General features: G+C 40.2%; 1 long non-coding RNA gene across 1 annotated transcript in view; it reads right to left on the reverse strand.

Annotated features, from left to right (window-relative positions):
• The window catches only part of LOC148162773 (uncharacterized), a 146,420-nt gene that overhangs the window by 115,501 nt on the left and 16,925 nt on the right, over positions 1–13,994 (reverse strand). The window contains exon 2 of the long non-coding RNA XR_015766459.1: positions 8,500–8,775. This is a non-coding gene — a long non-coding RNA (uncharacterized LOC148162773). The remainder of the gene's footprint in view (positions 1–8,499; positions 8,776–13,994) is intronic.

Below are 13,994 nucleotides of genomic sequence, written 5' to 3' on the forward strand. Positions count from 1 at the left end.
TTTAAATATAATGTCGCTTAACTGTCATCTTCCCAAGTCACATGGTGGAAACCTTTCTATATTACAAGAAAAAGAGGCCAAGGTGCTAACATAAACAGAAATAAACAGCGATAAGAAACAGAGAGAGAAACTGCTAGCAACATTTAAACCCTTGTGCCCAACTGTATCTCAAGTTAGCTATATCCCAGACTTCCAGGTAGGTGAGCAAACAAATATTTTTCTTTTATGAAGTTGATTTGAGAAGTCCTTTCTATTCTTTGCAGCCATGTGCCCTGATTCACACAAATTCCCAACCAACAAAATTTCTAATACTTGAAAACATAAGGCCTTACAGAGACCTGTCTCAAGATTTGCAGATAACTTAAAGGTTATTGCTTTGGCTCAGGTTTATGGTGAGCTTACATGCAGTGTATAAAAACAGAAAATACCGCCCCAATCATAAAATAATACGAGGCCACAGAAAGGCAAAGAAAGTAGAATATCCCTGGGGAAGGAAGCAAGAAGGAAGAAAGTACCCCTTCCAGAGAAGAGCTTCTGTCCCCCTCTCCACTGAGGGCTGTTGCTATTATGGGTAAGGATCCTGGGAAAACACTAATCGCGTTTCCTGTAATCAGGCCTGGCTTCCTCAAGAGAAGTGTGACTACAGAGGCTGCTATCTGTTTCAACCTAAATCTGGTCACAAACTTCAAGAACACTTAATCCTACCATCATCTGACTCTTCAGTGCTCTTGTAACAGTTGAAATTTCACATCCATTTGTGTGATGGAATCAACTTAGGAATTACACACCAATATTTTTATTCTTGTTGTTCACAGTGTTCCTCAGAGTCTTATGAGAGGGCAAAACAATACAGAAAGAACAGCAAATTTAAATGATCTTCTAAATAGATTTTTTTAACTTATACCATAAGCAATGGTCTGAAGACAAAGTGTGGGCTCACCTACAAGGGTGAGTTTTTGGACATAGAAGTCTGTTTTTTAATATTTTTTTCTATCCCAGGAGCTTGGTTTTCCAGAGAGAAAAGGACTCAGGTTATATTATTTATTTTTTTAATTTATTTTAAGTAGGCTCCACTGGCTGTGGAACTCAAGGCAAGGCTTAAACTCATAACCCGAGTACAAGACCTGAACTGAGATCAAGAGTTAGACACTTAACCAACTGAGCCACCCAGGCACCCCTGGACTCAGATCATATTAATCACCAACATTTAGAAAGTAGTTACTGTAAGGCAGATGCTTCTTCCTGTTTGAAGTATTTTAACCTTTTTAATAATTGTATTGTCTAATTTTGCTGATGAGAAAATTCAAAGAGGTTCGATTCACACAGCTTTGGGACCACAGTTTTCTCTACTATGCCCTTACCTCTATCTTTTCCAGAATCTCAATACTGCCTACCAGTCTTGGGTATCTCCAATTCAGCTCTTTCTGCCCTTTTGTAGATCAGCAATTTTAAATCTTTATTACTCTGCATGAAATCTTGACCCTGTACTTTGTCATTTTGTTCTACTTTCTGGAAGCTTCCTCAATTTTATCTTCCATTTTTTTTTAGAGAACTTTGAATAAACGTCTTTAATTTCCAAGAACTGTCTTTTGTTCTCTAATTTTCTTTCTCATGGCATCCTTAATCCCTCTTGTGAGGATACTTATTAGAATTTATTCACATTTCTCTTTTGTTCCTTACACTATATTTATTTCCTCAGGGATACTTTGTTTGTATGTTTTCCAGTGGTGTTGGAGTGTTACCTCAAATGCATAGTAATCCCATAGTCATCATTCATATTTGAGTATAAGGCACTAATAAGCCAGTTGGAGGTTTCATTAACATGAATGAAGTTTTTTCAACTGACAGTTTGCTTTAAGATCATAACTGAATGAATAAGCCATTATACCAGGGTTCCTCAAAGATACTATTTGGAGGTCATTTGTGAGGGAATGCTGTTTATTTAGAGAAGAAACCTCTGATCTTCTGTGGATTAAAGGGAATCATACCAGCATTATGCACATTGTAGCAATTGACAATTTCATATGTAGACTTCCACCCCCTTGTGAACCCTGCATCTCTGAGTTCTCTCCAGATTCTGCAGAGCAAATCAGCTTTCTTCTTATTCCTTTTTTTTCTAAGACTCTCAGGTGCCGCTTCCTCGCTACATCTATGAAAACTCTATTCACTTTCCACCTTCTAGAATTTTGTTGAACTATCTCATCTTCCAGTGGCACCTCTTGCATTCTCTCCTATATATTTGCATGAAATTATTCTTTTGTGATCATTTTATTACTCGGTCAGGAGGAGAAGTGATAAGTGCTGGCTCCAACCAGAAGTCTCATCTCTACCCCACCACTGCTTGGGATCCCACTTTATCTATCTCTGTGGGACTTCACTCTTTTTATTAATAGATTTTTTTATTATTAACATATAATGTATTATTTGTTTCAGGGGTACAGGTCTGTGATTCATCCGTCTTGCACAATTCACAGCGCTCACCATAGCACATACCCTCCCCAGTGTCCGTCACCCAGCCACCCCATCCCTCCCACCCCACCACTCCAGTAACCCTCAGTTTGTTTCCTGAGATTAAGAGTCTCTTATGGTTTGTCTCCCTCTCTGGTTTCATCTTGTTTCATTTTTTCCTATCTTCCCCTATGATCCCTTTTTTCTCAAATTTCACATATTAGTGAGATCATACGATAACTGTCTGTCTCTGACTGACTTATTTCACTTAGCATAATACCCTCTAGTTCCAACCACATTGTTGCAAATGGTACGATTTCATTTTTTGATGGCTGCATAATATTACATTGTGTGTGTGTGTGTGTGTATACACAGACACACCACATGTTCTTTATCCATTCATCTGTCAAGGGACATCTGGGCTCTTTCCATAGTTTGGCTATTGCAGACAGTGCTGCTATAAACACTGGAGTAGCAGTGCCCCTTCAGATCACTACATTTGTATCTTTGGGGTAATAGTTTTCTGAATACAGATCCTTTGCCTCTTTGGTTAGATTTATTTCTAGGTATCTTATGGGTTTTGGTGCAATTGTAAATGGAATTGACTCCTTAATGTCTTTCTCTGTCTCATTGTTGGTATAGAAATGCAACTGATTTCTGTGCATTGATTTTATATCCTGCCACTTTACTGAATTCCTGTATAAGTTCTAGCCATTTTGGGGTGGAGTCTTTTGGGTTTTCCACATAAAGTATCATATCATCTGCAAAGAGTGAGAGTTTGACTTCTTCTTCGCCGATTCAGATGCCCTTTATTTCTTTTTGTTGTCTAATTGCTGAGGCTAGGACTTCTAGTACTATGTTGAAAATGCAGTGGTGATAGTGGACATCCCTGCCGTGTTCCTGACCTTAGGGGAAAAGCTCTGTTTTTCCCCATTGAGAATGATATTCACTGTGGGTTTTTCATAGATGGCTTTTGTCATATTGAAGTATGTATCCTCTATCCCTACACAGTGAAGTTTTAATCAAGAAAGGATGCTGTAGGGGCACCTGGGTGGCTCAGTTGTTAAGCGTCTGCCTTTGGCTCAGGTCATGATCTCAGGGTCCTGGGATTGAGTCCCACATCAGGCTCCCTGCTCAGTGGGGAGTCTGCTTCTCCCTCTCCCTCTGCTGCTCCCCCTGCTTGTGCTCTCTCTGTCAAATAAAGAAATAAATAAAATCTTTTAAAAAAAAGGATGCTGTACTTTGTCAAATGCTTTTTCTACATCTATTGAAAGTATCATATGGTTCTTGTCCTTTCTTTTATTAATGTATCACATTGATTGATTTGTGGATGTTGAACCAACCTTGCAGACCAGGAATAAATCCCACTTGCTCGTGGTGAATAATCCCTTTAATGTGCTGTTGGATGCTATTGGCTAGCATTTTGGTGAGAATTTTTGTATCCATGTTTATCAGGGATATTGGTCTGTAATTCTCCTTTTTGGTGGGGTCTTTGTCTGGTTTTGGGATCAAGGTAATGCTGGCCTCATAAAATGAGTTTGGAAGTTTCCCTTCCATTTCTATTTTTTGGAACAGTTTTAGAAGAATAGGTATTAATTTTTCTTTAAATGTTTGTTAGAATTCCCCTGGGAAGAAATCTGGTCCTGGGCTCTTGTTTGTTGGGAGATTTTTGATGACTGCTTCAATTTCCTTGCCGGTTATGGGTCTGTTCAGGTTTTCTATTTCTTCCTGGTTCAGTTTTAGTTTTGGTAGTTTATACAGCTCTAGGAATGCATCCATTTCTTCCAGATTATCTAATTTGTTGGAATATAGTTGCTCATATGTTCTTATAATGGTTTGTATTTCTTCCGTGTTGGTTGTGATCTCTCCCCTTTCATTCATTATTTTATTTATTTAGGTCATTTCTCTTTTCTTTTTGATAAGTCTGGCCAGGGGTTTATCAATCTTGTTAATTCTTTCAAAGAACCAGCTCCTAGTTTCGTTGATCTCTTCTACCATTCTTTTGGTTTCTATTTCATTGATTTTTGCTCTGGTATTTACTAATTCTCTTCTCCTCCTGGGTTTAAGCTCTATTTGCTGTTCTTTCTCCAGCTCCTCTAGGTGTAGGGTTAGGCTGTGTATTTGAGACCTTTCTTGTTTCTTGAGAAAGGCTTGTATTGCCATATACTTCACTCTTAGGATCACCTCTGATACATCCCAAAGATTTTGAACAGTAGTGTTTTCATTTTCATTTGTTTCCATGAATTTTTTTAATTCTTCTTTAATTTCCTGGTTGACCCATTCATTCTTTAGTAGGGTGCTCTTTAGCCTCCATGTATTTGAGTTCTTTCCAACTTTCCTCTTGTGATTGAGTTTCAGTTTCAAAGCACTGTGGTCTGAAAATATGCAGGGAATGATCCGAATCTTTTGGTACCGGTTGAGACCTGATTTGTGACCCAGGGTGTGATCTATTCTGGAGAATGTTCCATGGGCACTAGAGAAGAATGTGTATTCCGTTGCTTTGGGATGAAATGTTCTGAATATATCTGTGAAGTCTGTCTGGTCCAGTGTGTCATTTAAAGTCTTTATTTCCTTGTTGATATTTTGTTTAGATGATCTGTCCATTTCAGTGAGGGGGGTGTTAAAGTCCCCTAATATTATTATATTATTGTCAATGTGTTTCTTTGATTTTGTTATTAATCGGCTTATATAATTGGCTGCTCTTATGTTAGAGGCATAAATATTTACAATTGTTAGATCTTCTTGTTGGATAGACCCTTTAAGTATGATATAGTGTCCTTCCTCATCTCTTATTATAGTCTTTGGTTTAAAATCTAATTTGTCTGATATAAGGATTGCCACCCCAGCTTTCTTTTGATGTCCATTAGCATGGTAAATGGTTTTCCACCCCCTCACTTTCAATCTGGAGATGTCTTTGGTTCTAAAATGAGTCTCTTGCAGACAGCATATCTATGGGTCTTGCTTTTTTTATGCAATCTGATACCCTGTGTCTTTTGTTTGGGGCATTTAGCCCATTTACATTCAGGGTAACTATTGAAAGATGGGAATTTAGTGTCAATGTATTGCCTGTAAGGTGACTGTTACTGTATATTGTCTCTGTTCCTTTCTGGTCTGTGTTACTTTTGGGCTCTCTCTTTGCTTCAAGGACCCCTTTCAATATTTTTTTTAGGGCTGGTTTGGTGATTGCAAATTCTTTTAGTTTCTGTTTGTCCTGGAAGATTTTATTACTCCCTTTATTTTCAGTGTCAACCTAGCTGGATAAAGTATTCTTGGCTGCATATTTTTCCCATTTAGTATCCTGAATACTCAGGATGAAATGAAATGAAAATCATGCCAGTCCTTTCTGGCCTGCCAGGTCTCTGTGGATAGGTCTGCTGCCAATCTAATGTTTCTACTGTTGTAGGTTACAGACCTTGTCCTGAGCTGCTTTCAGGATTTTCTCTTTGTCTCTGAGATTTGTAAGTTTTACTATTAGATGTTGGGGTGTTGACCTATTTTTATTGATTTTGAGGGGGGTTCTCTGAGAGTCCTGGATTTTGATGCCTGTTTCCTTCCCCAAATTAGGTAAGTTCTCCACTATAATTTGCTCCAATATACCTTCTGCCCCCCTCTTTCTTTCTTCTTCTTCTGGGATCCCAATTATTCTAATGTTGTATCACTTTGTGGTATTACTTATCTCTTGAATTCTCCCTCGTGATCCAATAGTTGTTTATCTCTCTTTTTGTCAGCTTCTTTATTCTCCATCATTTGGTTTTCTACGTCACTAATTCTCTCTTCTGCCTCATTTATCCTAGCAGTTAGAGCCTCCATTTTTTTTTAAGATTTTATTTATTTGACAGAGAGAGACACAGCAAGAGAGGGAACACAAGCAGAGGGAGTGAAAGAGGGAGAAGCAGGCTTCCCACTGAGCAAGGAGCCTGATGTGGGGCTCAATCCCAGGACTCTGGGATCATGACCTGAGCGGAAGGCAGACACTTAATGACTGAGCCACCCAGGCGCCCCTAGAGCCTCCATTTTTTATTGCACCTCATTAATAGCCTTTTTTGTTTCGACTTGGTTAGATTTTATTTCTCCAGGAAGAGATTCTCTAGTGTCTTCTATGCTTTTTTCAAGCCCAGCTAGTTTCTTTATAATTGTTATCTGAACTCTAGTTCCGACATCTTACTAATGTCCGTATTGATTAGGTCCCTGGCAGATGGTACTGCCTCTTGTTCTATATTTTGTGGTGAGTTTTTCCATTTTGTTATTTTGTCGAGAGAAGACTAGATGAATGAGAGAACAAAATGCTAAAAGGGTAACAACGACCCCAGAGAAATATACACTAAACAAATCAGAAGAGACCTATAACCAGGGGGAAAAGAAAAAAAAAAAAAAGAATATGATCAGGCTTGTGAATAGAACAGAGCCATACACTAGATTCTGAGTATATTTTGGTCTGTTAGAAGAAACTGCACCCCAAAATTTTAAAGAAAGAAAAACTTATATATATACAAAAAATGAGGTTAAATACAATGAAACGATAGAATATGACTGTAAAAATGAAAATTAAAAAAGATTTTAAAGAATTGGTAAGTTGGTTGAAGAAAGAAGAAAAATTAAAAAAAAGAGAGAGAGAGAGATTGAGAATGTGATCAGGTAGATGAATAGAACAGAGCCATACACTAGATTTTGGGTATATTTTGTTCTGTTAGAAAAAACTGCATCCCAAAATTTTAAAGAAAGAAAAACATATATATATGTTTTATATATATATATATATAATGAGGTTAAATACAATGAAAGGATAGACTATGACTGTAAAATGAAAATTAAAAAGGATTTTAAGGGGCGTCTGGGTGGCTCAGTTGTTACGTGTCTGCCTTTGGCTCAGGTCATGATCCCATCCTGGGATTGAGCCCTGCATCGGGCTCTCTGCTCGGTGGGAAGCCTGCTTCTCCCTCTCGCACTCCCCCGCTTGTGTTCCTGCTCTCGCTCTCTCTCTCTCTCTCTGTCAAATAGATAAATAAAAAAATATTTGAAAAAAAATAAATAAATAAAAAGGATTTTAAAAAGGAACTGATAAGAAGTTGGTTGAAAAAGGAACGAAGAATAACTCAAAAAAAGAAAAAATAAAGAAAATTTTAAAAATTAACTTTGAAAGACTAAAGCATCATGGGGGAAAAAAGCCATGAATTCTATGTGCAGTATTCCCCTAGTGCTGGAGCTCTCCCGTTCTCATTGATCAGTAAACTTGGTCTTGGCTGGCTGTTCGTGCTGACCTTCTGGGGGAGGGGCCTGTTGCCGTGGTTCCCAAATGTCTTTGCCGGAGGCGGAATTGCCCCGCCCTTGTCGGTCCAGGCTAAGCCATCTGCTCGGGTTTGCTCTCAGGAGCTTTTGTTCCCTGCAAGCTTTCCGTACAGCTTTGGAGGACGAGAGTGAAAATGGCGGCCTCCCGATCTCCACCCCGGAGGAGCCAAGAATTTGGGGCCCCACTCCTCAGTGTGCCCCCAGAGAAAAGCAGTCACTCCCATCTCCTCGGTCTCCGGCCGCACTCCGTGCTCACCTGGCCTGTGACCGAGCGTTTTTATCTCTGGCACGCAACCCTGTGTGGAGTCTCCAAACCCAGCAGATCCCTGCAGTGTGCTCCCGCACTGCTCCTCCCGGGGGAGGAAGGGGAGTCTCCCCGGATCTGCCGCTTGTTGGGTCCCTGCTGGAGGAGCAGTGGCCCAACTGGGCCGCGGATCACAGTTTATGGCAACCCCGAGCTGAGAGCCCGCGCCTCGGCTCCGTCTCTGCAGCCGGCTTCCCCGCTCCGATACCTGGGAGCTCTGCCGCACTCAGGCACCCCCGGTCTTTCTGTGACCCCGAGGGTCCTGAGACCACACTGTCCCAGCGAGGGTTCCACCCCCCGCTTAGCCACTGGAGCCACGTCCCTCAGCGGAGCAGGCTTCTAAAAGTTCCAATTTTGTGCTCCGCGGCTCTATCACTTGCCAGAAGCGGCTGACGGAGGCCCCCTCCCCCGCTGTCTATCCTCCGAATATCACCTCGGACTCACTTCTCCGCACCTCCTACCTTCCAGAAAGTGGCTGCTTTTCTGTTCAGAGAGTTGCTGCTATTCTTTTCTTCATTCTCCAGTTGAGTTCATAGGTGTTCAGAAGGGTTTGATCCCTATCCAGCCGAATTCCTGGGAGCAGACGAAATCCAGGTCTCCTACTCCTCCGCCATCTTGGACTCCTCCCAGCCTGCGGGACTTCACTCTTGCCAGGACACCCCGACTGTCATACATCTCTTCTGATCATTCCCTCTCTAACTGGCTTTTACCATGGCACATGTTCAGATCTCTATAAACTAGAAGGAGAATGAGAAGAAGGAAAGAAGAGATGAGAGGAAAGGAAAAAAAAATTTTTTAAAGATTTTACTTATTTGAGAGAAAGAGAGAGAGCACAAGCCAAGGGGAGAGGCAGAGGGAGAAGCAGACTGCCCACCAAGCAAGGAGCCCGATGCGGAGCTCGATCCCAGGACCCCGGGATCATGACCCAAGCCAAAGGCAGATGCTTGACCAACTGAGCCACCCAGGCACCCAAGAAAAAAAAATTTTTTAATAAAACGGTACTAAACCCTATTGCACCTTTTCATAACAACCTCTTTCCTCTCTCAAAAGCCAAGAATATTGAGGTAATTGTCTCCATTTGCTTCTCTAGCTCCTTATTTCCCAGTGATTCTTCAGATACTGCAATCCTGCCTTTGCTGTCATCCATGGAAACTGTCCTCATCAAGTTACATCTTTGTTATTAAATTTAATTGCTACTTTTCATTATCATACTTGACCTCTCTAGCACTTGACACCAATGCCTCCCCTGTCTTCCACAAACCACAATATCTAGGTCTCCTCTATTAGTTCCTCCTTAGTATTCCCCATGAGTTCCTCTTATTCTGTTTATTTTTTAAATGTTAATATTTTTCAAGATTCTGCACTGAGTCTCTTCTATTCTCATTCTAAAAATTATTTATAAATTACTTCTTTTGGGACACCTGGGTGACTGAGTCAGTTAAGCATCTGCCTTCAGCTCCAGGTCATGATCCCCAGGTCCCGGGATCGAGCCCCACATCAGGCTCCCTGTTCAGTGGGAAGACTGCTTCTCCCTCTGCCCCTCACCCTGCTTGTGCTTTCTGTCTTCCTCTCTCTCAAGTAAATAAATAAAATATTTTTTAAAAGAATTTCTTCTAATTCTGTAACTATAGTTATCAGCTACATTTTAATACGTAAAAAAAAAAAAAACTATAATTATAATCCAGTACAAGTTTTTCTCTTTTATTCCAATTACCCACTGGGCATTTGAACCAACTTGATCCATGAACATTCGAAAATCAACATCTTTTTTCCTCATCTCCCAATCTCACAAATCCTCTTCTCCTATATTCTTCATCTGTGGATGCCACATCATCCACCTCGTTGCCTAAACCAGATACTGTATATCTTCTCCAAGGTCCTAGTTCCCCTCTTATATGCAGTATCAACTCTTTTTATTCTGTTCTAGTCTATTCTATTCTGTTCTGTGATATCTCTGCAACATCCAATTCTACCCACTATTCTTGTCAGGCAACAGACATAATTTGTCCCTGTGCCTTGAATCTTATTCTCTAGAAAGGCTTCCCTGAAATTTCTCCCCCAGCCAGTTTCTTCCTTTAACATTCTTATTCAAATTTGTACTCCTCATTCAGAGCACACATCAGAGTTATAAATAAATGATTCATTATGTTGTTTGCCATTTGTGTCCCTCAAAAAATATAAGCTCCCTGAGGGAACATAACACTCATTTGTTGGATGAAGGAATGGATAAATCCTTCTTAAATCCATTTCCACACTGCCACCAGCCTAATCTTTCCAAAACACAGTCATGTCACTCCACTGTATAAAAATTTTCAAGGGACTCCCACTGCCTTTAGCAATTGACTTTACATCTAAACCTTTTCAGCATGGAATACAAGATTCTTTATGACCTGGCTTGCTTACCTCTCCAGCTTTGTTTCTTATAATGACTGATTGCTTAATATCACTGCTCTTCTTCAACCTTACTACAGATAAATTAAATACTTCAAAAAAGCCTTATTTCAAATAAACACCCTAAATTACCTAAATAACCTGGGATGCTTCTTTATTAAAAACCAAATAATATTCCAGGTAAGTTAGAATTAAGTATAGCACACCTAGACAGAATTCCTTAAGAGGAGTTATTTACCTAGTATTACTCACTTTGGACATCACAATCTTAAAAAAAAAAAAAAAAGTGGTGTCCACTAGGTTTAGATAGATAGATAGATAGATCAACATGTGGGAGGATTTCCTGAGAGTACAAAGGAATTTATTGAAAATAACTAAACTGGGGCACCTGGCTGGCTCAGATAGAGCATGAGACTCTTGATCTCCAGGTTGTGGGTTCAAGCCCCATTGTGGGTGTAGAGATTACTTAAAAATAAAAATCTTTAAAATAAAAAAAAACTAAACCAACTCTAAAATGAGAATTATATAAAATTTGTTCCAGATATCTAGGAAGGTAGATCTTTATGTCCTTTCTTCCCTAGTAATTGACCTCTAATTAACCCAAGACAGACTCCTAACAAATAATTTAATCAAACCCTTGCAAAAAGGTAGTTTCTAAACTTCTCTTTTGTCATTACATAGCTAGAGGTATGCTGAAAAAGAAATACTTACTCAGTAAATGGTCAGCTTCCTATATTTCTAATAGACCCAAGTCTGCATAATTCAAAATTGAGGAACAAGTTGGGAATTAAATGAAATACTCCATGTGTAATATCGATTATGCCTTTGGAGAATAACTTGACTTCACAAATTTGACAATAAGAAAACTTTTCTTCTTTCTTAAATGTATAGTCTATCTTGGAAGGAGTTTGTGTGGGTGATTTTGTTTTTTGGGAGGAAGGTGGGAGATTCAACAGTTATTTGCCAGACAAGGGAAAGAATAAAGAGAAGTCTACAACTCACACAGGCGGAAGCCTTAAGGAGGACCAATCTTGAGTGTCTGATCAGTTCTTCAGGGTTCTGGGGTACCAAGGTCTCCGGTACAGTCATTCTCACTCCCAAAGTGACCTAAGGACTGAGAGCACCAACACCCACCAAAGACTGTCCTTCATGAGTCCTGCCAAATTTCATTCTGAACAGATCCATTCGGATTTGGCTAATAATACTGCTGAGAAGGAAAGTGTGTATCTTGAGGGGAATGTCAACCCTCATGAGTAAAGACAGAATTACCTAAAAACTAAATGGGGAGTAGTTATGGTTTCATGAGTGTATACTTATCCCCAAACTCATCGAGTTGTATATATTAAATATGTACAGCTTTAAATGTATATATATTATAGAAATAAATCCAAATACATCACTAATCACACATCCAAAAAAGAATATGAAACACTGGAGGCAGATTTAGAAAGTGATGCTCTTACTGGGTGTTATACACAACTGATAAATTGTAGAACACTACATCTGAGACTAATGATATACTATATGTTGGCTAATTGAATTTAAATTTTAAAAAAATGAGGTGCCTAGGTGGCTCAGTCAGTTAAGTGTCTGCTTTTTGCTCAGGTCATGATACCAGGGTCCTGGGATCAAGCCCCGCATCGGGCTCCCTGCTCAGTGAGGAGCCTGCTTCTCCTCCTCTCTCGGTCCCCTAGCTTGTGTTCTATCTCAAATAAATAAATAAAATCTTAAAGGAAGGAAGGAAGGAGAAGGAAGGAAGGAAGGAAGGAAGGAAGGAAGGAAGGAAGGAAGGAAGGAAGAAAGAAAAGAAAGGAAGTAATTGGGATGCCTGGTGGCTCAGTCAAGTGTCTGCCTTGAGCTCAGGTCATGATCCCTGGGTCCTGAGATTGAGTCCCACATCAGGCTCCTTGCTCAGCGGGGAGGCTGCTTCTGCCTCCGCCTCTGCCTCTCCCCCCTGCTGTGCTCTCTTTCTCTCTCTCTGACACATAAATATATAAATTTAAAAAAAAAATAAGAAAGGAAGTAATGTTTTTGCAAAGAAGTCCAAACGTGAAGACAGAGGGAAAAAGAGTTGATGACAACTGTAAGGTAACTAGTCCATGGCAGATTAAGTTTCTCACATGTTTTTCCTTTGAACATGAGGAAAAGTCACCTTTAGAAATAGGCTTTTTGGGCACCTGAGTGGCTTGGTCATTAAGCGTCTGCCTTTGGCTTGGGTCGTGATCCCAGGGTCCTGGCATCGAGTCCCACATTGGGCTCCCTGCTCGGCGGGAAGCCTGCTTCTCCCTCTCCCACTCCCCCTTACTTGTGTTCCTGCTTTTGCTATCTCTCTCTGTCAAATAAATAAATAAAATCTTTAAAAAAATAGTTTTTTTTTTCTCATCCCACACTATAATTTCCATTTGTCACCCAAACCCATCAGTAAAATCTAATATGCCCACACAGTCTTCTGTGTGGTTAATATGGAGAACAAAGGTGCAGGACAGTAAAGGGAAGTATGATTTGCCCACATCTCGTAATTTTGGTGCTTATAGGAACAGAGCTCTTACCACTCAAGAAAACTGGGTTAGGAGGCAAAATTTGGCTCCTAATAGAGGTGGGGATGACAAGAAGGAGAACATGCTTTGGAGAACACTTACTGGACATAAACTTGAGAATAGATATAAGACACCCTCCTTTTTGACCCTCATCTGGCAGCGTAAGAGGACATTTAAGGAGAAGTAAAATGGGCATCTAAGTTATAGCAGTTATATTGAATGATCTAGAATGTGACATTCTCCCAGTTCTCACCAAAGTACTGGTGATCACAATTAAGTGGCTTGGGTTAAAAGAACTGACTCTGAGCTTGGAGAATTTTCTTTTGTTTCCCTCAAGCTGTTGTGTCAAGATTTTTCTGAGATATTTTCATCTTTTCTTCGAGGTCTTTGCAGATGAGTCTTTGCTTATTAATCCTGGGATGACTGTGTAATACTCTGTTTTCCTCCCACTGGAATGATCTGATTCGTTATCCTATGTGCTTTCTTAAATAACCGCCTTCTCTAAGCAGAATTAGCATTCTTTGATCTGACTGCTTTATTCTCTTGTTTGTTGTGACAATGGGAAATGTTTCAAAGATTCTCTGGCTAAAAGAGACTATTTCAGCTGGAGTCCAAAATGAAAATACATCTAACACTTGGATAGTGCCATTAAATGTCCTTCTGTGGTGGGTGCCATGATGACCACCTAGGCACTCACTACCGCAGGACTCAGGCACTCACTCCTCAGCCCCAGTCTGTGTTGTCTACTCCTGGTTCATAGCTGAGAACCTCCCAGGGAACTAGCCTCAGCTGAGGGAGCTGCCTTGACTCTGTTCATGTTCCTCTCCCCACCCAGGATCAGCCTGCTTCAAAGTAGATACAAAGGCTTGGCCCCTTGCCTTAATTGGGACAACGTTGAAGGCCACCCCAGCTCCAGAACTCCTGCAGGATGGACTGAGATCACGGCAATCAGGTGGGCAGATCAACTTCTTTCTCTGTCTTCCTTCCTTTCTTATAAAACTTCTACATGCAACCATTCATCTCAGAGC

This window comes from Eumetopias jubatus, unplaced genomic scaffold, assembly GCF_037043125.1.
Source record: "Eumetopias jubatus isolate StellerSeaLion01/CBP00866 unplaced genomic scaffold, mEumJub1_p1.0 scaffold_12, whole genome shotgun sequence".
Taxonomy (NCBI): domain Eukaryota; kingdom Metazoa; phylum Chordata; class Mammalia; order Carnivora; family Otariidae; genus Eumetopias; species Eumetopias jubatus.